We start from the raw sequence: 25310 nt of genomic DNA on the forward strand, positions 1-25310 counted from the left end.
ACAGCTTCTGTCGGGCTCTTTGTCTTGGGGTGCTTGCTTTTGGAATCCAGAGCACAGGCTGTGAGGAAGCTCAGGCTACTTGGAGAGGCTAGGTGTAGGTATTTCAGTCAACAGCTAGCATTGGCTGATGACATGAGTGAGCAAACCCCCGCTGCCTCCTGACCACAGCTACATGGGAGACCAGATGTGAGAAGAGCCTCACTGAGACCAGTCTCCCAGAGGTGGATGATGGACTGTTGTTGTTTTATGACACTAAGTTCAAGTAATTTGTTATGCTGCTAACTGGAACATCCAAGTTTCAATACAAGCAAGCACGGATGTGGATAACTACAGTCATGCATGTGGACAAGCCTACCCACACAACGCTAGGCTGAGGTTAAGTCACTCAGGGACACAGTGCCCAGGAATACAGCACTTCCCTTAGCTCAGCCCTTCGGCTGTTCTCACAGCCATACCCAGAGAGACCTGCTAACCAGGAGTCAGGTTGTTTGGCCATCAACCTCCTAACAGAACCCTAACCACTGTCCTTCCTCTCCTGATTATTCATAAACCTAGGATTCTGCTAGATTTCCTTTTCAGCTCTTAAAACAAAAAGATACCTCCTCAGGAAAAATAAGGTCACTAGTGCATCCTCTAACAGCATGGTCTCCTAATTTTTCACAGAGAGCTCAGATTGTAAGAGTACAAAGTTCTTCCTACTCTGATTGTGTGTTGCTAGAGCTGTCTTGATTGTCTCCTATGAAAGAGGCTTTCTACCTGCTTCCCACTGGGGGCAGGGAGCCTCTTTATGCCTCAATGCTGATTTGTGTTTACAGTGATATCTAGAGCGACAACTTGGCTCTTCTCTCACTAGAGCAGAGAAAAAAACAAAAACAAAAAAAAAACAAGTTTAATCACAGGGGTGGCCCCAAAATGGAAGACTATCCAATCATACTTTGACCCCAAAACATTGAAGGCTATAATGGCTATGAAGATACTACCCAGCTGCAAACCGCCAGGAAAAGAAGTTGAGATGCTAACTTCATTAATGATAATTTAATGAAAAGTTTTGAGTTTTCTAAGAAAACCTGATTTGGCTAGCATCTCCTCTTATGTCTCTGAAACTGATATGGATAAGAGCAAATATTATAAACTTCTTCATGTTTGCTATAAACACTTCTTTCTATAGTCTTCTAAATTTAAAAGCTACCACAAATTCAGTAGAGAAGGAGAAGCAGGAATACAAAAAAACCCCCAAAAAAACCAACCCCCCCCCTCACTTAACCAAAAAACAAACCAAAACCAAGTACAAGGGGCACTTTTTAAGTTTATCAAGGTATGAATGCAGGCACTTCATTTTTTTGCCATGTGTGGAAAAATTAACTTGGAGAATTGTCAGGATCTGGCCATAAGATAGATAAGGTACATGTTGTTAAATTAACTAAACAAGAAGGCCATCAAACTGAGGGGCCTCTAATGCCATGGCAGCCTATGTAAACAAACTAAAATCTAAGGCTGGAAATGCCTCCAGGTTATAAAATCAAAGCCTCAGGACAACCAATCACAAAAAGCCAACCAGGCTTTAAACTACAGCCAGTCATTACTCTCCTTAATTTGCTCCTCCTTTTTCTTTATAGAAGTCTCTCCCTGAGTTCCTGGCCCTGGGACACCCCTAACAACTGCTGTTTTGGCACTGCCCAATTTGCATTGATTTTTGTTAAAAAAAAAAAAAAACTTAAAAATTTTAATATGCCTCAGTTTGTCTTTTACCAATATAAAAGAGGAAAATAGTGAGAATAAGATGCTCCTAGGGGGAGAAAAAATGCCTGGACTTGGGGCCAAGAAACCAGTGTGGAGGTAACCCCAGACTGGGCTTGTGAAGCCCTGTGCATTTAACTATTTTCTTGGACAGGCCTGGGGTATGAAATTCTGGCTCAGGTTTCTTTAGACACAGACAGTGGTCTCCTGGCCTTCTGGAGAGGTCTCTACTGTCTATTGAGCTCTGGTCTACCATTTCTGAGTCCCACAATAGGACAGAAACGATAGCCAGATTGACTGTTTTAGTTCCAGAAAAGAAAAAGAAAAAAAAAAAAAGATATTGAGCAGGGTTCTTGACTACAGGAAGAGCTGCATAGTTTCCTGGAATCCAAGACAGAAGCTCTTAGCTAGAGCTCACTTGGGCTTTGTAACCATGGTTTTCCAAGGCCCAACTATATAAAAATAGGATATTTATTTAAAAAACAAAACCCGACAAATAAGCCACTGCTGTTTCTACTTGCAGTGCAAAGTGCCATGAGAGTCCTAAAGCACAAACCCATATAATCTGGTAAATGTGCCCTCTACATAACAAGGTCCTTGGGCACTGACCGTCTGCTTGCTTCTATCCCCAGTGTGACTCTCGAGGGTGCTCAGGGAATGACACACAGAAACCTTGAGAGGTGATCCCTAGAGAGCCTTTCTTGGGTGTCAAAAACTCCTCCCCTAGCTGGAGAGAATATCTAGTATCTGAGGAGCCCCCTGTAACTTTCCTTTTACCTCCAGCCCTAGACTGGCCCTAAAGCAGGTAGAAGGATGACATCCATGTGCCTTTGTTTCATGACCTTGATTTGTGAATACTTGTGACCAATGGGCCACATTTCTGATCTCTACCTCCATTTTTCTGTTAAGCCACAGATTTGCAGGAAGAAAAGTAAGTGAGATTTGGGAAAAGACTTCAATCATTTACAGGGGTAGCCACACAAGGAATAAAATACATGTATGTGTTTTATTGTTGTTAAAGGTCAAATTATATTAAGCTGGAAAGGGTCCAGGTGTATATGAATTTTTGTTCTTCTTTAGCCTTAATTTACCACTTTCAAAGATCCTCTGCTAATCCTAAGGAATAATGACTTCCAGAATTAAACACTATCTTGACTAATATGGTAATAAAGAATGTGGCTCTGCTACTTAGCAGCTATGTTTCCTTGTCTATATTCTTGTCTTCACACAAATCATAATCCACAGAGATACTGTTTATAAAGCCTCATAGTATACATTTACAGTTACTTACCATGGTACACACATCAAGGCCAAACAACTTTCCCTGTTAAGAAATGGTCCCTGACATCTAACATAAAATTTTTTTTCAACCTCATTCCACTTCTTTTCATATCATGCTCGGAGGAGTTGAAGCGTAACTGTGCAGCAATACCTTATAAATACCTTTTTGTAGATTTCCTTTGTTTAAAATGTTATATTTCTGAAAAATAGATTAATCTTAAATGCACTAAAGAAGTTTGCCTTTGAAATTTACCCAATAGTAAGTCATTTTTCAATGTGGCTAATTTGCTTTACTTCCAGCAAAATGCACTTTTTAGGCCACTCCGTGCATTCTATTATTAAATTTATATTTATAGCTAACCTGTTACATAATTATATGTTGTTTAGTTATAGGGTAAAGGCTACTAGAAAAGTTACACTACCAGTATATTTTCCAATTAGATGTTCATAGTGTTAGCTTTCTTCTAGAGTTATAATTCCAATGTTAAAATTCAGCCCAGTTCTTTAGTTGTTTGTTGCTATCACAGGCATAGACAGAAGGAAAGGAGACAGAGGTTAAAAAACATTGAAAACTCCTTTTTTTTTTTTTTTCTGCGGTACGCGGGCCTCTCTCCGCTCTGGCCTCTCCCGCTGTGGAGCACAGGCTCCGGACGCGCAGGCTCAGCGCCCATGACTCACGGGCCCAGCCGCTCCGTGGCATGCGGGATCCTCCCAGACCGGAGCACGAACCCGTGTCCCCTGCACCGGCAGGCGGACTCCCAACCACTGCACCACCAGGGAAGCCCTAAAAACTCCTCTTCTTTGAAGAAGAGCTCACTGTGGTGCCCCAGCACTCTGCTTTCTAACAGGCAATTTGTTTGATGGACCAGTTACCTGCAACAATTCCATCAGCAGACATTGTGCCCTACATTGCAGTGGTCATAGGGTTATAAAGAGTTGAAATACATTGTCCCTACTCTCAAAGACTATATAATCTAGCCATGATGGGGACAGTTCTATGATGCAGTTTTGTGTAATGGGAGGAACAATGGACACAGGATCAGAAGACATGAATTCAAGTCTTGATTTTCATCCTTTGACACCTGTGTGTCCATGGGCAATTTCCTAAAAGGAGCTGATCCTCAGTCTCTGCTTCTGAAGAGAAACAATAATCCTCGCCCTCCCTGTTCCATTGGATGGTGATGAAGTTAAATAATGTATGTGAACATATTTTGTAATCACAAATGCACTATGGTGCTTTTAACACAAAAGAGCTAGTATGCTACCTCCATGTTCAAGGACACGTGTTTGGGGCTGGGGGGAGGGAGGGAGCAGGGTGAGAGAGAGAGAATAGAAAAGGATTTTACAGAGGTTATGGGCTTTGTGTAGCTCTGAAAAATGAGTAGTGTCTAGGGAAGAGGACTGTAGCACAGAAGTTGAGAGGAGTAGTGCCATCAGAATTGAAAGACTGAAATGAGAACGCAGTGTGTGTAAACCATAGTGACAAGAGCTCTACCTACCTTAAACCCTAGAAGCTTGGGAATTAGTAGGTAGCTACAGAGCCTGGAGCTCTGCACGACATTATACCACTGAACTTGAATGGATTCAATAATTGTTTGAATTCTAATATAAGTTGATACTTAACAGTTTAAAATGTTTCTACCAACAATTCTATGATGTTATCAAAATTGCATCCATATAAAGGTGAGGAAACTAGACTTAGAGATGTAAATTCCTTTCCCAAGGTAACTTAGCCCATGATAGGACTAAAATATGAGTTTATACCACCTGACTCTAAAAACCATGTACTTTTTCCTTAGTGAGAAAAGAACATTACTCAACTGTTCATTCCCAAAAAAAATGAGCATGGGTATGAATATAAATAAGCAGAGACCTGAAGTAGATGAACCAAAAGAATCTGCCCAGCCTACTATTGACAGAAATCAACCATCTAGGTTCCTTATATAATTTTTTACTTTCTTAGATGCCATATATGATTTAATGAAGAAAGAGAATCACACTTTGGTGAGTGAGTTTACTTTCCAGGTTTTCTCCAGCTTCCATGAGCACCAGCTCACCCTCTTTATTATGTTCTTTGCACTGTATATGTTAACCTTGGCAGGCAGTATCATCATTATAACCATCATTAGCCTTGATCGTCACCTCCTCACCCCCATGTACTTCTTCCTCAGCATGCTGTCAGCTTCAGAGACCATGTACACACTCATCATTATACCCAAGATGCTCTGTAACCTCACAGGACTGAGTCAGCCCATTTCTTTGGCAGGTTGTGCCACTCAGATGTTCTTCATCATTTTGGCCATCAACAACTGCTTCCTGCTCACAGCAATGGTGCACGACTGCTTTATGGCCATTTGCAACCCCTTGAGGTACTCTGTCATCATGAACAAGAGGGCGTGCATCCAGCTGGTGTGGGAGGCCTGAAGCATTGGGCTGATTTTAACCATGACACAGGTTACATCTGTATTCAGGTTACCTTTCTGTGTTACAAAGGTGGCCCACTTCATCTGTGACATCTGACCTGTGAGGAAGCTCTCCTGCACTGACATAACTGTCAATGAGATCCTGACTTTAATCATCAGTATCCTGGTTATCCTGGTACCCATGGTATTGGTTTTCATTTCCTACAACCTCATCATCTCCACCATCCTTAAAATTGCCTCTGCTAAGGTCCAGAAGAAGGCCTTTGCCACATGTGCTTCCCACCTCACTGTGGTCATGGTCCACTACGGCTGTGCCTCCACTGCCTACCCCAAGCCCAAGTCAGAGAACACCAAGGATCAGGATCAGCTGATCTCAGTGACCTACACCATCATCACCCCCCTACTGAACCCTGTGGTGTATGCTCTGAGGAACAAAGAGGTCACGGATGCTCTGCTCCAGGCCACTGGCAGGAAGCTTTCCTGAGAAGATGGGCCTGTTTCACAGAAGGTCTTAGAAGATTCTATAGAGAAGAAAAAGTAAAGCAGTGCCCACAGCACCTACAGTGAAAATTCTGCAGCCTACTAAGCAGTGGTTGGGTAGAAGAGAAAAAAGGACTACAAACCCAGCCTCTGGAGAAAGGGAGAAGGTTCTCCAAAGCACAAGCAAGCCTGCATCTGACAAGAGAGCATAGATGGTATGGAGCAATAAATATAGGAGAAAGAACTTCATTTGGGGAAGTAGATGGGTTGTCTGCACACCTGGGACAGAATAAGATCAAGATAGTAGAACGAATTAATGAGGGCAGGCTACTCCAAGGCAGGACTAAACTTTTAAATATATTCTATAACACTCTTTTTGGACATGGGATTCCCTTTTATGCATTTAAAGTTACAAAGGCTTAACACCCAATTGAAGTCATTCTTTTATGGACAATTCAAGTTCCTTGCATCTTAGACATCATAAATAAATAGCTATCAGGGCTTCCCTGGTGGCGCAGTGGTTAAGAATCCACCTGCTAATGCAGGGGACATAAGTTCAAGTCCTGGTCTGGGAAGATCCCACATGCTGTGGAGCAACTAAGCCCTTGCGCCACAACTACTGAAGCCCACGTGCCTAGAGCCCATGCTCCACAACAAGAGAAGCCACCGCAGTGAGAAGCCTGTGCACCTCAATGAAGAGTAGACCCTGCTTGCAGCAACCAGAGAAAAGCCTGCGTGCAACAACAAAGACCCAGTGCAGCCAAAAATAAAGTAAATAAATATATTTATTACAAATAAATAAATGGCTATCAGAGATAATAAACATCTACACAATTAATTGGTCCTTGAAGTCTGGATCTTTTTCATGTAAGTCTGCATTTTCCCATATGGCCAACCTGGAACTTAAGTTTTCAGGACCATGTAATAGAAACATTTTTGGAAAGTGATAAAAATTCCTTGGCAATTTAATTAAAGAAAGAGGTAGCACCAAGTAATCATATTGGCACTTATATTATGAGAATGTACAAAGGTTGTTGGTGATAATATATGTGAATGGTTCACCCAGTTAAAAAAAAAATTAGTATTGCCTTTGGAGATGCTTGGAGAATGAAAAGAAGTGTCTAGTGGGTGGGAATACAAGAGAGAATCTATATCAAGGATTAGTCAGGTGAGAACATTGGGAAGGTTTGGATGGGTAAGGAAATAGCTATATGGTAACTTAGTGACTCAACAAAAGAAAAAGACTCAAACCATCAACACTATCATTTCAGACCCCCTAGGACCTGAATTAATATGCCATCTTTCACTAATCACCTCCACTTCCAGCACCCCTCCGCCAGCCTGTTATCCAGTCCCACACAGAACACCTGGTGACTTGTGGCTTCCCACTTCCCATTTCATATTCTCATGTTTTTCTACAGCTTATTGCTACTTAATAGAAATCCCTTACTGCCACCCTCACTGCCCACTCAACCAGGGTGTTCTCCTTTTAAAACACCAAACTGAAGCATCTCTCTTTTATGAACTTTCTAATGAAGAAGAAATCACTCCCTCACTCTCCTACCTCTAAACTCATACATGCATTATATTATTATAGTGAGCATTTCCCATGATGTCTTCATGGATCAAAGTCTGAAATGGGCAGTGAGTGATGTTGTAACCAGATGAAAACTTCACTAAGTGGACAGTTTAATGTCTTACTTGTACCAAGTGACCTGTTTTTCACAGGCTGCGTTCTCCTTCATGTTAATTTCAAAACTTAGTGTTATGTCCAAATATTGTAACTTCATAAATAGCCCATTATGGTTCAGTCTTACATAAATTTGAGCATTTTTTTAAAAATTTGTGGTGGAATCCAAGAGAACCCCAAAATAAAGGTACCCCAGGTTTCCAATGGTCACTTTTAAAGGTGTGATAAAAAGACTTTTTAAATTTTAGACTGCAGTCTCAAAAATGCTGCCCTGTTCACTCAACTTTATTAATAATAATCTATATCGGCAAAGTTAGCCACTGAAAATGTTAGGTAGCAGTTTTTGGAAGCCAGCAGAGTGAAGTGGATATAACATAAGCACTGTAAGAAAAAGACTGCATTTTGAGTCCTGGCTCTGCTTCTTATTCACCACATATACTTGAATGATTAGTTAACTTCTCCAAGACGCTGTTTCCTCACTTACAAAACGTCAGTTTCTCACGACAAACACATGAGACAAGAAGTGTGAAAATCCTTTGTAAATGACAAAACAGGGGCAAATATTCTTTATTTTTATTAGAGTAAGAAAAGCGCTATAATCTCTGTAAACTTCTAATTATATCAACGAAACCCAGAGGGTTCAATCTCATCCATCTGAGGAGGGTACTGCCACAGAGATTTCTGATTCTGTGTTTTTGTCTGCCTGCTAACACTTTTATTTCTATTCCTGGTGCAAGGTCGAGTCTCTTTCTTTAGACACCCTGGAGAATGATGAGGGGAATTCTGCTTCTGGATGATTAATCCTCCAGACACATCCCAGTCATTTAGCCTGATACAGAGCTTCAGTGATCTCATGAGCACAGAAAGTGATTGTTTTACTTAGTTTCCCCAGACATATTGGTTCCACCCTGCATTTCTCAAATGGGTTCTTTTGTTGGGAAGAACACAAAATCCTAAGAAGACCTGAATTTAAGACACACCTTTATTCCTTCCCAACTGTGTATTCCTAAGGAAGTAATGGAATCTTTCCTTACCTACAATATGGGGTTACCAATGCTGGCTCTGCCTTTCCCATTAGGCTATTGTAAGAATCAACTATAGTAGAATTAACAGAGCAGAAATTGTTGTGATAACCACAGGAGGTGTTAAGAAATATAATGTATCATTATCCCTATTATTATTAGCTAACATGATCCCTGTATTCTTACCTCTCCAATTTTTCCTGGCTATTTTATATTATTTCACTAATTTTTGACTCCTACCTCCCTTCCAGTTGTACTTAAGTTATAATTGCTGTTGTATCCTTCCTTAAATCTGCAGGTCATGTATTTGTAGTTCTTTATTTAAAAAAAAAAGAAAAAAACACTTCCAAACTTTGCATTACTCTCTTTCGTTAGCAACTTCAGCAGTTAATGCCTGTCATGCTCTACATCAAACACTTTCCCTCCTTCTAGGTTAGTAGATTTCAAACTCTTTACCATGGTCCATGGCTCTCAATAAGCAATGCATACTGTAACATAACCCAGTATGCATGCATACATTTTCTTTGTGTCTGTGTATATATACACATACACATACATATACAAACAAGCAAAACATTGACAAAACAGTACTTACCCTTACTATATGCAATGCATTTTGATGTTTTTCATTCTAGTCAATTCTGTTCTATTTCATTTTATTTAAGTAATATTAGTGTAGAGAGGTGCATCTAAGACATATTTTGACCAAATACTCAATAACTGAGAGTTAAAATATTCAACGGAAGTCAATGCCTCAGCACAATATCATCAGATTGTGTCTCTGGGATACTTAAATAAAATTAAAATCTTATTTCAAAATTTAATAACATTGGAATTTTATTATTAAACATTCGGTAATCATATTTAAACATTTGACATTTCAGAGGAAGGGCATTTAGTCTTCACTGTAGCTGCTAAATTGTTCTAGCAGTCACTAAAACATACATTTGGTATACCAGATAGATGCTTATTTTTCAAGTGAGAAACAGACTGACAGAAAATCAAAATATCTTGAGGGTAATATCTCATTTTTCTCTAACACTTTCTTTTCTTCATAGTCTTTACTAGATACAGATTAAAAATAATTTATACTGGATACTGTCATACATGATTTGGGTGGCAAAACTGAAATTGTGCTGTAACTCATGTATAAAATTTGATAAGATTTATGGCTTAAGTGGAATTAAGAAGCTAAAAACACAGTGTTGAAAAGTTGTTTTATTTAATATTATAAATACAAAACACCAGACGATTTTACAAAGATTAAAATTCTGATATCTAATTTCCATTATTCTGCTTTGTACAATTTAAATTTTATAAATATCTATTGGCTTTATAAGGATATAGTGTTCTTTCTAAAACTATCTAATAAGCAACAAACTATTTCAATATTTATATGAAATATTATTTTCCTATTTAACTATTTAAAACTCTTAAATTTGTCCAGAAAATTAACAACTTTCACAATATCATCAATTATTCTTGCATTTTACTCTTGTAATAATAAATGAAATGTATACTTCAATTGCTTGATAGAATTTTATCATGAAAAGCATATAAAGCTATTTCAGTCTAAGTCACAGCCTAAGTCACAGATAAAATGATTAACTGCATTTGAAAATGCATATTTGAACATTTAAAAAAATCAAAATGACTTGCTTTATTCAGAGTACTGATGTTGTTAGACTGATTAGAGACAATAACCCATACTATTAAATGATCATTGTTCACCTACAAATTCAGAGATGCCAAAAAAAATGGCATACAAGATTATGAGCCATCAACTTTGCAGAGATTGAAAACCAAAGTAGCAACCCAGCAGCAGATTTTGACCAAATACCAAAAGCAAAGCAGAACTTTGAGATATTCCTGGTGTGACCCACTAAACTTAGGGAAAACATGGGGAGATATGGATGCCATAAGCAGTGTTGCATACATGAGTGACATGCCAAGTGGGCTAAAATGGTAGGTAAGTAGTTGAGAAGGAGGCCCCCTATTTTTCTTTTGTCTCCTTTTATTCTGAAATAGTAGTATGTGAATTGGCATTTTCCTGATCACAAAAGCAATACTAATTCTTTGAAAAAAGTTTCAGAAAATTATACAGAAGAAAGTGGAACGTTTGTTTTTTTGATGTTCACTATGACCAAATACGTATGTACAACATTTCTCCTCTCCACACTCCCCAACCCCACCACTGCACCAAACCCAAGAAGGGAAAAAAAAGATTTTAAAATTAGGATTATATAGCCACTGCTTTAAAAAATGGAATATTTTGTGGACTAGAAAATATGTCATGTTGAGCAACAATGAGGCATGAAATAGAGACTCCCAACAAATGTAATCAGATTGATAAGGTATCTTAGAAGTATGTGGGAATAAAAACGCAAGTCCAGTCACAAAACTTGGGAGCAACACAAAAGTTGCTTCATACCCAGTGACAGAGGAAAGTAAGAATAATGATAAATGCCAGGAGAAAGCAATAGGAGGTATTAGCCCAGAAGAAGGAGCCCTCCCCGTCAGCTATTGCTCCCAGGTAGGCAGCAGCAGAACAGTGTTGGTGGTTTCCAGACAAGAGCAATGCTTGTCTGGAAAAGGCATGGAGAAAGAGGCATGGCAGTGACACAGAGTCTAGCCATAACAAAAACTAGGGGGAAAACCCCCCATAAATACAGGAGGAAGCAACTAGATACTAGAAGTGTGGAGCTAAAAGCTATAATATTTTTTATAAAGTAATTTATTATAAGAAAATTAAACTCACTTCTCTTGCTCAATGGAAAGCTTACAGCTCCCCACCAAGAAACTGAAGGATTTTCCCCTGAGGAATTCAGCATGTCAAGAACAAAGACTTAGATATGGACAGCTCAATGTCCTATGTTGCAAAAGTAAGCTTACCCTAATAAAGCCAGCTTTATCACATTACCCAGCATTATCACCCTAGTAAATAAAGCCCACCATCCAATATATCCCACCTCACCACACACATGCACACAGAGTTTCTAAACAGCTTGTTAGTATGTCAATCATAGATATAATGCACTGAAAGGATCACCAAGCATTTGAGAAAAACCACTAACATGAAAAGAGACATCAACCTAATAAACAGATAACCAAAGAATATGGAAGAATCAGATACAGTGCAGGGAGTATATTAAAATCTTTCAAAAGATACTTATTTAACATTTCCAGAAGGATACAACAAAATCCTTTATCAGAGAAATACAAGCAGTGTTATATAAAAGACACGTTCTCAGAAGCAGAAAGATATTTTACAAATTAAAAATACATCAACTGAAATAAAAAATTAAGTATGAGAGTGGCAAGAGAAATTTGATGAAGTGTCTTGAATAGCAGAACAAAAAGACAAATAGGGGCTTCCCTGGTGGCGCAGTGGTTGAGAGTCCGCCTGCTGATGCAGGGGATGCGGGTTCGTGCCCCGGTCTGGGAAGATCCCACATGCCGCGGAGCGGCTGGGTCCGTGCGCCATGGCCGCTGAGCCTGCGCATCCAGGAGCCTGTGCTCCGCAATGGGAGAGGCCACAGCAGTGAGAAGCCCGCGTAACGAAAAAAAAAAAAAAAAAAAAAAAAAAAAAAAGACAAATAGGAGTGAAATAAGGGGACAATATATGAATACTGAAGATAAATCAATACAGTGACTCACATATTGAATTACTACATTGAACACCTGATACTAATATAATATTGTAAAGCAACTATACCTTAATAAAAAATAATAAAAATAAAAATTAGGTCTTGAAAATAAAAAGTTTTGGTGCATACGATCAAGAGCAAATGAGAAAAGCACTAGCTAAATAAAACCACAAATAAAATAAGGACATTTACATAACTAGGGATACAAGTAAAATTGTTAAAATTGTAAGATAATAGCAGGAAAAACTTTAGATCAATAAATTTAAAAATGTAGATTAAATACACAATTTTAATAAAAATATAAATTAATAGTGGCCTGAGAATAATTAGAAAAATGAATAGACCAATAATCAAGAAAAATTAAAATTTAATCAAAATACACTTTCTACCCCTATTCAAGAAAAAGACATGAGACCAGACATTTAAGAGAAAATATGCACATTCTTTCAGGTCTTATAAGAAGAGGACAATCTCCCCAACTCAAATCATGAGAACATCAGTTTCAAAAACCTTATATCAAACCAGAAATAGTCAGTCAAAATACAAAATTAAACACCAATGTCACCTACAGATAGGAGCAAATATTCTAAATAAAATTTTAACAAAAGGAATCCATAGGTTAAAAAAAAACCCAGCATGTCCAATTTGAGTTTAGACTAAGAATATTAAGAAGATTCAACATTAAAAGGATCTATCAGAAAAATAAAAGTTAAGGGAAAAAATTCATATGACTATCTCAAAAGATGAAAAACTAAAACCTTAGATATAAATCCAACATTCAGTTAATCATAAACATTCTTACCAAACTAAGACTAAAAAGAAATTTCCTTTACCTATGAGCATCTATCAGAAGTCTGCACCAAACAGCATATATCATGACAGAACATTTGAGCATTCCAACTAAAGCCAGGAAAAAGACAAAAATGTATACACATAGGTAAGCATAAAACACAATATAGATCTATTTCATTTGCACTCTTCTCCTATCTGACTTAAAATACAACCATAAAGCAATCAAAACAAAATTATGTTGATGGACTTGTATAAAATTGTATAAAGATATTACATATATATATATAACAATAATAGCACAAGAGAGGTGAGGGAATGAAGCTATATTGGAGCAAAGTCCTTGTATGCTTTGCAAATTAAGCTGGTATTAATAAGAACTAGAATTTTTTTAAAGTAAAAATTAATTGTAATCTTCCTCAGGGCAACCACTAAGAAAATAATTCAAAAAAATCCAGAGAAGAAAAATCAAGGTAATTAAAATGTTACAAAAGAAAATGTCTACTTAACAAAGGAAGGAAGTAATAGGTGGACAAAAGAAAAAAATATAAAGAATGACAGAAAGAAAACCAATAATAAGGGACTTCTCTGGTGGTCCAGCACTTAAGACTCTGTGTTCCCAAAGCAGGGGGCCCAGGGTTCAATCCCTGGTCAGGGAACTAAGATCCCACATACTGCAACTAAGCCCACATGCCACAACTACTGAGCCTGCATGCTCTAGAGCCTGCATGCTGCAACTAGAAAAGCCTGCACGCCACAACTAGAGAAGCCCATGCACCACAATGAGGAGCCCATGCCTGCAAAAAAGACTCAGTGCAGCCAAAATAAATAAAGATTTTTTTTAAAAAATTGAATTTCACATAAAAACTCAAATACTTAAAAATAAAAAGAAAGAAAGAAAACCAATAGTAAAACGGGAGATGTAGGTCCTACCTGGCCAGCAATATGAAACAGAAATAAGTTAAATAATCCAATCAAGACGGAGAGATTGGCAGAGTTAATTAAAACTATACAATCCCACTATATGATGTTCACAAGAGACAAGCTATAGATTCAAAGCCATGCAAAGACAAATTACATTAAAAATAAAAAGATGAAATAAGATATGCTATGCAAAAAGTAATAAAAAATAGAATGGATACATTAATATCAGACTAAATTGACTGTAAGACCAAAATTGTTACAAGAGAAAAGAAGTACACTTTATAGTGATAAAAATTAAATCCATCAGGAAAACATAATAATTATAAATTGTACATGTTGCTAACAACAAAGCCCCAAAATACATGGAGCAAAAACTGACAGATTGAACAAAGAGATAGACTATTCAATAATAATAGTTGGAGACCCTAATACTCCATCTTCAATAATGGATAAAACAACTAGGCATAAGATCAACATGGAAACAGAAGACTTGAACAACTCTATGAACCAACTAGAACAGACATCCAAGGAACATTCCACTCTATCAAAACACACATTCTTCTCAACAAGGGATATTCTTCAGGACAGAACATATGTTAGACCCTTAAGTAAGCCTCAGTAAATTTAAAAGGATTGATTTCAAACAAAGTATATTTCCTGAATGCAATGAAACTAATTAGGAATCACTTATAAAAGGAAATTTAGGACTTCCCTGGTGGCGCAGTGGTTAAGAATCCGCCTGCCAATGCAGGGGACACAGGTTCGAGCCCTGGTCCAGGAAGATCCCACATGTCGCACAGCAACTAAGCCCGTGTGCCACAACTACTGAAGCCCGCATGCCTAGAGCCTGTGAACCACAACTACTGAGCCCTGGCACCACAACTACTGAAGCCCACACGCCTAGAGCCCTGTGCTCTGCAACAAGAGAAGCCACCGCAATGAGAAGCCCGTGCACCACAACACTAGCCCCCGCTCACCGCAACTAGAGAAGGCCCATGTGCAGCAACAAAGACCCAAAGCAGCCAAAATTAAATAAATAAATATATATATATATATATATATATATATATATATATATATATAAGAAGGAAATTTGGAAAATTCACTAATATGTGACTACTAACACACTTAAATAATAACCGATGTGTCAAAGAAGAAACCATAAAGAAAATTAGAAAGTACTTTAAGATGAATGAAAATGAAAACACATCCCAATATTTATGGAATACAGAAAAAGCAGTGCATAGAGAGAAATTTATAAATGTAAATGTGTATATTAAAAAAGAAGAAAGTTCCCAAGTCATTAACCTAAGATTTCACCTTAAAAACCTAGAAAAAGAAGAGCAAACTAAATCTAAAGCAAACAAAAGGAAAAAAAAAGATTGGGGGGGAAATAAATGATGTTAGAAAATAGAAAACATAGAATAATTAAGAAAACCAGAAGTTGGCTCTTTAAAACAATCAACAAAGTTGACAAACATTTATGCTAAGCTGACCAAGAGAAAAAGAGAGGGGACGCAATTTCTGCCAAAATCAGAAATTAAAGAGAAGATATTACCAGTGACATTCCAGAAATTTTAAAAGATAAGAGAATTACATGGACAACTGTATGTCAACAAATTACACAGCCTATATAAAATGGAAAATTCCCAGAAAGACGCAAGCTCTCAAAATCCACTGAAGAAGGAATAGAAAATCTAAATAGACCTATAACAAGAACAAACCTCCCATAAAGAATAGCCCAGGACCAGACGGTCTCCCTGGTAAAGTCAATGAAACATTAAGAATTAATACTAATACTTTACAAATTCTTCCAAAAAACAGAAGAGGAGGAAATACTTTTCAACTCATTCTATGAGAATAGTATTATCTTACTATCAAAACCAGACAATGACATAACAAGAAAAAAAAAACTATAGACCAATATTCCTTATGAATATAGATGCAAAAATTCTCAACAAAATGGAATCCAGCAACAATTCATTCCTAGGCATATATCTAAGAGAAATAAAAACACATGTCCACACAAAAACTTGTAGATTAACGTCCATAGCAACATTATATTCATAACACTTAAAATGTGGAAACAACCCAAATTTCAACCAACTGGTGAATGGATAAATGAATAGAGTTTATCAATATACTAGAATATTATTTAGCCATAAAAATGAATGAAATATTTTTTATTAGTTTCTGCTTTATAACAAAGTGAATCAGTCATACATATACATCTGTTCCCACATCCCTTCCCTCTTGCATCTCCCTCCCTCCCACCCTCCCTATCCCACCCCTCCAGGCGGTCACAAAGCACCGAGCTGATCTCTCTGTGCTCTGCGGCTGCTTCCCACTATTTATCTACCTTACGTTTCGTAGTGTATATATGTTCATGCCTCTCTTTCGCTTTGTCAAAGCTTACCCTTCCCCCTCCCCATATTCTCAAGTCCATTCTCAAGTAGGTCTGTGTCTTTATTCCTGTTTTACCCCTAAGTTCTTCATGACATTTTTTTTCTTAAATTCCATATATATGTGTTAGCATACGGTATTTGTCTTTCTCTTTCTGACTTACTTCATTCTGTATGACAGACTCTAGGTCTATCCACCTCATTACAAATAGCTCAGTTTCGTTTCTTTTTATGGCTGAGTAATATTCCATTGTATATATGTGCCACATCTTCTTTATCCATTCATCCGATGATGGACACTTAGGTTGTTTCCAGCTCCGGGCTATTGTGAATAGAGCTGCAATGAACATTTTGGTACATGTCTCTTTTTGAATTAGGGTTTTCTCAGGGTATATGCCTAGTAGTGGGATTTCTGGGTCATATGGTAGTTCTATTTGTAGTTTTTTAAGGAACCTCCATACTGTTCTCCATAGCGGCTGTACCAATTCACATTCCCACCAACAGTTCAAGAGTGCTCCCTTTTCTCCACACCCTCTCCAGCATTTATTGTTTCTAGATTTCTTGATGATGGCCATTCTGACTGGTGTGAGATGATATCTCATTGTGGTTTTGATTTGCATTTCTCTAATGATTAATGAGGTTGAGCATTCTTTCATGTGTTTGCTCGCAGTCTGTATATCTTCTTTGGAGAAATGACTATTTAAGTCTTCTGCCCATTTTTGGATTGGGTTCTTTTTTTGCTATTGAGCTGCATGAACTGTTTATAAATTTTGGAGATTAATCCTTTGTCAGTTGCTTCATTTGCAAATATTTTCTCCCATTCTGAGGGCTGTCTTTTGGTCTTGTTTATGGTTTCCTTTGCTGTGCAAAACCTTTGAAGTTTCATATGGTCCCATTTGTTTATCTTTGTTTTTATTTCGATTTCTCTAGGAGGTGGGTCCAAAAGGATCTTGCTGTGATTTATGTCATAGAGTGTTCTGCCTATGTTTTCCTCTAAGTGTTTGATAGTTTCTGGCCTTACATTTAGGTCTTTAATCCATTTTGAGCTTATTTTTGTGTATGGTGTTAGGGAATGATCTAATCTCATACTTTTACATGTCCCTGTCCAGTTTTCCCAGCACCACTTACTGAAGAGGCTGTCCTTTCTCCACTGTACATTCCTGCCTCCTTTAGCAAAGATAAGTTGACCATATGTGCGTGGGTTTATCTCTGGGCATTCTATCCTGATCCATTGATCTATCTTTCTGTTTTTGTGCCAGTACCACGCTGTCTTGATTACTGTAGCTTTGTAGTATAGTCTGAAGTCAGGCAGCCTGATTCCTCCAGCTCCGTTTTTCGTTCTCAAGATTGCTTTGGCTATTCGGGGTCTTTTGTTTTTCCAAACAAATTTTGAAATGTTTTGTTCTAGTTCTGTGAAAAATGCCAGTGGTAGTTTTATAGGGATTGCATTGAATCTGTAGATTGCTTTGGGTAGTAGAGTCATTTTCACAATATTGATTCTTCCAATCCAGGTGCATGGTTTATCTCTCCATCTATTTGTATCATCTTTAATTTCTTTCATCAGTGTCTTATAATTTTCTGCATACAGGTCTTTTGTCTCCTTAGGTAGGTTTATTCCTAGATATTTTATTCTTTTTGTTGCAATGGTAAATCAGAGTGTTTTCTTAATTTCACTTTCAGATTTTTCATCATTAGTATACAGGAAAGCCAGATATTTCTGTGCATTAATTTTGTATCCTGCCACTTTACCAAATTCATTGATTACCTCTAGTAGTTTTCTGCTAGCATCTCTAGGATTCTCTATGTATAGTATCATGTCATCTGCAAACAGTGACAGCTTTACTTCTTCTTTTCCAATTTGGATTCCTTTTATTTCCTTTTCTTCTCTGATTGCTGTGGCTAAAACTTCCAAAACTAAGTTGAATAAGAGTGGTGAGAGTGGGCAGCCTTGTCTTGTTCCTGATCTTAGTGGAAATGGTTTCAGTTTTTCACCATTTAGGACGATATTGACTGTGGGTTTGTCATATATGGCCTTTATTATGTTGAGGAAAGTTCCCTCTATGCCTACTTTCTGCAGGGTTTTATCATAAACGGGTGTTGAATTTTGTCAGAAGCTTTCTCTGCATCTATTGAGATGATCACATGGTTTTTCTCCTTCAATGTGTTAATATGGTGTATCACATTGATTGATTTGTGTATATTGAAGAATCCTTGCATCCCTGGAATAAACCCCACTTGATCATGGTGTATGTTCCTTTTAATGTGCTGTTGGATTCTGTTTGCTAGTATTTTGTTGAGGATTTTTGCATCTATGTTCATCAGTGATATTGGCCTGTAGTTTTCTTTCTTTGTGACATCCTTGTCTGGTTTTGGTATCAAGGTGATGGTGGCCTCGTAGAATGAATTTGGGAGTGTTCCTCCCTCTGCTATATTTTGGAAGAGTTTGAGAAGGATAGGTGTTAGCTTTTCTCTAAATGTTTGATAGAATTCGTCTGTGAAGCCATCTGGTCCTGTGCTTTTGTTTGTTGGAAGATTTTTAATCACAGTTTCAATTTCAGTGCTTGTGATTGGTCTATTCATATTTTCTATTTCTTCCTGAGTCAGTCTTGGCAGGTTGTGCATTTCTAAGAATTTGTCCATTACTTCCAGGTTGTCCATTTTATTGGCATAGAGTTGATTGTAGTAATCTCTCATGATCTTTTGTATTTCTGCAGTGTCAGTTGTTACTTCTTTTTCATTTCTAATTCTATTGATTTGAGTCTTCTCCCCTTTTTTCTTGATGAGTCTGGCTAATGGTTTATCAATTTTGTTTATCTTTTCAAAGAACCAGCTTTTAGTTTGGTTGATCTTTGCTATCGTTTCCTTCATTTCTTTTTCATTTATTTCTGATCTGATCTTTATGATTTCTTTCCCTCTGCTAACTTTGGGGGATATTTTTTCTTCTTTCTCTAATTGCTTTAGGTGCAGGGTCAGGTTGTTTACTCGAGATATTTCCTGTTTCTTAAGGTGGGATTGTATTGCTATAAACTTCGCCCTTAGAACTGCTTTTGCTGCCTCCCATAGGTTTTGGGTCATCGTGTCTCCATTGTCATTTGTTTCTAGGTATTTCTTAATTTCCTCTTTGATTTCTTCAGTGATCACTTCGTTATTGAGTAGTGTATTGTGTTTGTATTTTTTACAGATCTTTTCCTGTAATTGATGTCTAGTCTCATAGCATTGTGGTCAGAAAAGATACTTGATACAATTTCAATTTTCTTAAATTTACCAAGGCTTGATTTGTGACCCAAGATATGATCTATCCTGGAGAATGTTCCATGAGCACTTGAGGAAAATGTGTATTCTGTTGTTTTTGGATGGAATGTCCTATAAATATCAATTAAGTCCATCTTGTTTAATGTTTCATTTAAAGCTTGTGTTTCCTTATTTATTTTCATTTTGGATGATCTGTGCATGGGTGAAAGTGGGGTGTTAATGTCCCCTACTATGAGTGTGTTACTGTCAATTTCCCCTTTTATGGCTGTTAGTATTTGCCTTATGTATTGACGTGCTCCTATGTTGGGTGAATAAATATTTATAATTGTTATGTCTTCTTCTTGGATCGATCCCTTGATCATTATGTAGTGTCCTTCTTTGTCTCTTCTAATAGTCTTTATTTTAAAGTCTATTTTGTCTGATATAAGAATTGCTACTCCAGCTTGCTTTTGATTTCCATTTGCATGGAATATCTTTTTCCATCCCCTTACTTTCAATCTGTATGTGTCCCTAGGTCTGAAGTGGGTCTCTTGTAGACAGCATATATATGGGTTTTGTTTTTGTATCCATTCAGCCAATCTGTGTTTTTTGGTGGGAGCATTTAGTCCATTTACATTTAAGGTAATTATTGATATGTATGTTCCTATTCCCATTTCCTTAATTGTTTTGGGTTCGTTATTGTAGGTCTTTTCCTTCTGTTGTGTTTCTTGCCTAGAGAAGTTCCTTTAGCATTTGTTGTAAAGCTGGTTTGGTGGTGCTGAACTCTCTCAGCTTTTGCTTGTCTGTAAAGGTTTTAATTTCTCCATCAAATCTGAATGAGATCCTTGCTGGGTAGGGTAATCTTATTTGCAGGTTTTTCTCCTTCATCAATTTAAATATGTCCTGCCACTCCTTTCTGGCTTGTAGAGTTTCTGCTGAGAGATCAGCTGTTAACCTGATGAGGATTCCCTTGTGTGTTATTTGTTGTTTTTCCCTTGCTGCTTTTAATATGATTTCTTTGTGTTTAATTTTTGACAGTTTGATTAATATGTGTCTTGGCGTATTTCTCCTTGGATTTATTCTATATGGGAGTCTCTGTGCCTCCTGGACTTGATTAACTATTTCCTTTCCTATATTAGGGAAGTTTTCAACTATAATCTCTTCAAATATTTTCTCAGTCCCTTCCTTTTTCTCTTCTTCTTCTGGAACCCCTATAATTCGAATGTTGGTGCATTTAATGTTGTCCCAGAGGTCTCTGAGACTGTCCTCTGTTCTTTTCATTCTTTTTTCTTTATTTTGCTCTGCAGCAGTTATTTCCACTATTTTATCTTCCACCTCACTTATCCATTCTTCTGCCTCAGTTATTCTGCTATTGATCCCATCTAGAGTATTTTTCATTTCATTTATTGTGTTTTTAATTGATGCTTGATTCATCTTTAGTTCTTCTAGGTCCTTGTTAACTGTTTATTGCATTTTGTCTATTCTATTTCCAAGATTTTGTATCTTGGAAATAGAATCTTGGATCACCTTTACTATCATTATTCTGAATTCTTTTTCAGGCAGACTGCCTATTTCCTCTTCATTTGTTAGGTCTGGTAGGTTTTTATCTTGCTCCTTCACCTGCTGTGTGTTTTTCTGCCTTCTCATTTTGCTTATCTTACTGTGTTTGGGGTCTCCTTTTTGCAGGCTGCAGATTCGTAGTTCCTGTTGTTTTTGGTGTCTGTCCCCAGTGGCTAAGGTTGTTTCAGTAGGTTGTGTAGGCTTCCTGGTGGGGGGGACTAGTGCCTGTGTTCTGGTGGTTGAGTCTCGATCTTGTCTTTCTGGTGGACAGGTCCACGTCTGGTGGTGTGTTTTGGGGTGCCTTTGGCCTTATTATATTTTTAGGCAGCCTCTCTGCTAATGGGTGGGGTTGTGTTCCTGTCTTGCTATTTGCTTGGCATAGGGTGACCAGCACTGTAGCTTGCTGGTCGTTGACTGAAGCTGGGTGCTGGTTTTGAGATGGAGATCTCTGGGAGATTTTTGCCGCTTGATATTATGTGGAGCTGGGAGGTCTCTTGTGGACCCGTGTCCTGAAGTTGGCTCTCCCACTTCAGAGGCACAGCACTGACTCCTGGCTGCAGCACCAAGAGCCTTTCATCTACCTGGCTCAGAATAAAAGGGAGAAAAAGTAGAAAGAAAGAATTAGTAGAAGAAAGAAAGAGAGAGAGAAAGAAAGGAAGAAGGAAAGAAAGGAAGCAAGGATGGAAGGAAGAAGGAAAGAAAGAAAGGAGGGAGGGAGGGAAAAAGGAAAGAAAAAGAAAGAGTGAAAGGAAGAAGGGAGGGAGGGAGCAAGGAAAGAAAGAACGAAAGAAAGAAAGGGGCGGAGGGAGGGAGGGAGGAAGGGAAGGTAGGAAAAAAAGAAAGAGAGAAGATAAAGTAAAATAGAATAAAGTATAAAATATAGTGGCGTTATTAAAAATACAAACGTAATTATTAAAAAAAAAAAAAAAAACAAAAAACGGACGGATTGAACCCTGGGACATATGGTGGAAGCAAAGCTATACAGAGAAAATCTCACACAGAAGCATACACATACACATTCACAAAAAGAGAATGGGGGAAAAAATCGAAAATCTTGCTCTCAAAGTCCACCTCCTCAATTTGGGATAATTCGTTGTAAAAAGAGGAAAAGGGGAAAAAGTCTGAAATCTTGCTCTCAAAGTCCCCCTCTTAATTTGGGATAATTCGTTGTAAAAAGAGGAAAAGGGGAAAAAATCTTAAATCTTGTCCTCAAAGTCCACCTCCTCAATTTGGGATGATTCGCTGTCCATTCATGCACTCCACAGACGCAGGGCACATCAAGCGGACCGTGGAGCTTTAATCCGCTGCCTCCGAGGCTGAACAGAGAGATTTCCCTGTCTCTTCTCTGCTCTCACAGCTCCCGGGTCTCAGCCTTGGACCTGGCCCCGCCTCTGCGCGTAGGTCGCCGGAGGGCGTCCGTTCTTCGCTCAGACAGGACGGATTTAAAGGAGCCGCTGATTCGGGGGCTCTGGCTCACTCAGGCCGAGGGGAGGGAGGGGCATGCAGTGCGGGGCGGGCCTGCGGCAGCAGAGGCCGGCGTGAAGTTGCACCAGCCCGAGGCGCTCCGTGCGCTTTCCCGGGGAAGCCGTCCCTGGGTCCCGGGACCCCGACAGTGGCGGGCTGCACAGGCTCCCCGGAAGGGGGCTGGACAGTGACCTGCGCTCGCATACAGGTCTTGTGGCGGCGGCAGCAGCAGCCCCAGCGTCCCACGCAAATCTCCGGGGTCCGCGCCTTTAGCCGCGGCTCGCGCCCGTGTCTGGAGCTTCTTTAAGCAGCGCTCTTTATGCCCTCTCCTCACGCACCAGGAAACGAAAGGGAAGAAAAAGTCTCTTGCCTCTTTGGCAGGTCCAGACTTTTTCCCTGGACTCCCTCCGGGCTAGCCGCAGCGCACCAACCCCTTCAGGCTCTCTTCCTGCCGCCAGCCCCAGTCCTCTCCCTGCGCTCCCCGACTGAAACCCGATACCCGAGCCTCAGCTCCCAGCCCCGCCGGCCCCGGCAGCCGAGCAGACAAGCCTCTCGGGCTGGTGAGTGCCTGAGGGCGCCGATCCTCTGTGCGGGAATCTCTCCGCTTTGCCCTCCGCACCCCTGTTGCTGTGTTCTCCTCCGCTACTCCGAAGCTTTCCCCCTCCGCCACCCGCAGTCTCCACCCGCGAAGGGGCTTCTAGTGTGTGGAAACCTTTCCTCCTTCACGGCTCCCTCCCACTGGTGCAGGTCCCGTCCCTATCCTTTTGTCTCTGTTTATTCTTTTTTCTTTTGCCCTACCCAGGTATGTGGGGAGTTTCTTGCCTTTTGGGGGGTCTGAGGTCTTCTGTCAGCGTTCAGTAGGTGTTCTGTAGGGGTTGTTCCACGTGTAGATGAATTTCTGATGTATCTGTGGGGAGGAAGGTGATCTCCACGTCCTACTCGTCCGCCATCTTCCTCCGGACCTGAAATATTGATACATGCTACAATATGGATGAACCTTGGAGACATTATGCTAAGCAAAAAAAGCTAATCACAAAAGATAACATATTGTATGATTCCATTTATATAAAATGTTCAGAATGAGCAAATCCATAGAGACAGAAAGTAGATTAGTGTTTGTGAGTGGCTGAGGAAAGGGGAGAAATGGAGAGTGGCTGCTAATGCAGGGTATCTTTTAGCGTGATGAAAATGTTCTGGAATTAGACAGTGGTGATAGTTGCACAACTCTGAATTTAACAAAGACCACTAAATTGTGCACTTTCAAATGGTGAACTTTATGTTCTGTGAGTTATAGCTCAATAGAGCTGTTATATAAAAATATCCATTTACAGCAATAACAAAACACCTGAGCACCTTATAAAAATACAGAAAAAAATTGACAAGATCCTCTTGGAGAATATTATGTCACTTTACTGAAGGACCTAAAGAAAGAACTGCATAAATGGAGCCATATCCATTGGTGGGAAGATTTAAGGATGCAAAGATGTCCATTCTTCCAAAGTCAATCTTCAAATTCAGTGCCATCCTATGAACAATCCCAGTAAGATGCTGCATGTACACTGAAAAACTAATTCTAAAATTAGTTCATTCGTTTATTTAACAAATATTTATTGAGTGCTTACACTGTGTCACTTTTATTAAAGCTGCTGGGGTGCAGCAATCAAAATGATAAACAATATCACTGCTTTCGTAGGCTTATATTTAGTAATATACTAAAATAGATAAGAGTTTTAGAAAAAAATTACAATGCGTTTCTTGATCTAGCAGATATCAAGATAAATCATAAATCTATATTAATTAAAACAGCATAAAATTGGCACAAAAATAGCCAAAATTGATCCATACTTAAGAATAGAATAAAAAACAGCTGTGTACACATATACTAATTTGGCATATGATAAAGAAGAAAGGAATATGACTAATAGATGCCACTTAGATATATGCAGTGATGAAGCTCTTTTTCTTTTGATTTTTTTTAACTGTACTTCTTGGCTCTGAACTCCAGTGTGCTTAGAGCCAACAACGGAGGGAGGGAGGAAGGGAGGGAGGGAGGGAGGAAAAAGGGTCTTACTTGATTCTCAGAAACTGATGCTATGAAGCACAGCATAGGCTCCAATTTGCTGGTTGGGATCCAGGAATAAGAGAAAATCAACAGTAAAACACATTTTGTAAAGCCCATCCCTTACCCATATAATGGGTAATGAGACCCACACTAATGGGTGATGAGACCCATTTAGAACCTCCTGACCCCAGCTCTACATCTCATTTCCTCCCCTCACCCACTCAGACATTTTCTGATGCCCCTTCCAATGGACCATAGAAATGCCCAAAGATGAGAGAGACCTGTGACCTCTCATTGGTTCCTTTACTCACTACTTCTAAGAAGTGATGCTTCCCTACTTCTAGCTCCCTTTTAAATTCTAAAGTCAGTGTAGTCAGTGAAGGGAGGGGAAACATTAGCAAATACAGCTCACAACAGACAGACAAGGTCTTATACTCTAGCTCAGACATGCTCAAAGAGTGGTCAGGGGATTACTTTCAGATGGTCTGTCAGGTCAAAACTGTTTTCATGATAATACTGAAATTAATTATCTTTTTCACTCATTCTCTCCTGTGAGAGGAGTTTTCCAGAGGCTACATAATATGTGATATGGCATCAG

General features: G+C 38.8%; 1 pseudogene across 1 annotated transcript; it reads left to right on the plus strand.

Moving 5' to 3' along the window:
- Positions 1–4998: 4998 nt before the first annotated feature.
- On the plus strand, positions 4999–5925 carry LOC307068231 (olfactory receptor 10J1-like; annotated as a pseudogene). Its single transcript has one exon. The product of its transcript is annotated as an olfactory receptor 10J1-like (transcript).
- Positions 5926–25310: the final 19385 nt, after the last annotated feature.

The sequence above is a fragment of the Hyperoodon ampullatus genome (genome assembly GCF_949752795.1).
Source record: "Hyperoodon ampullatus genome assembly, chromosome: 2".
NCBI lineage: Eukaryota > Metazoa > Chordata > Mammalia > Artiodactyla > Ziphiidae > Hyperoodon > Hyperoodon ampullatus.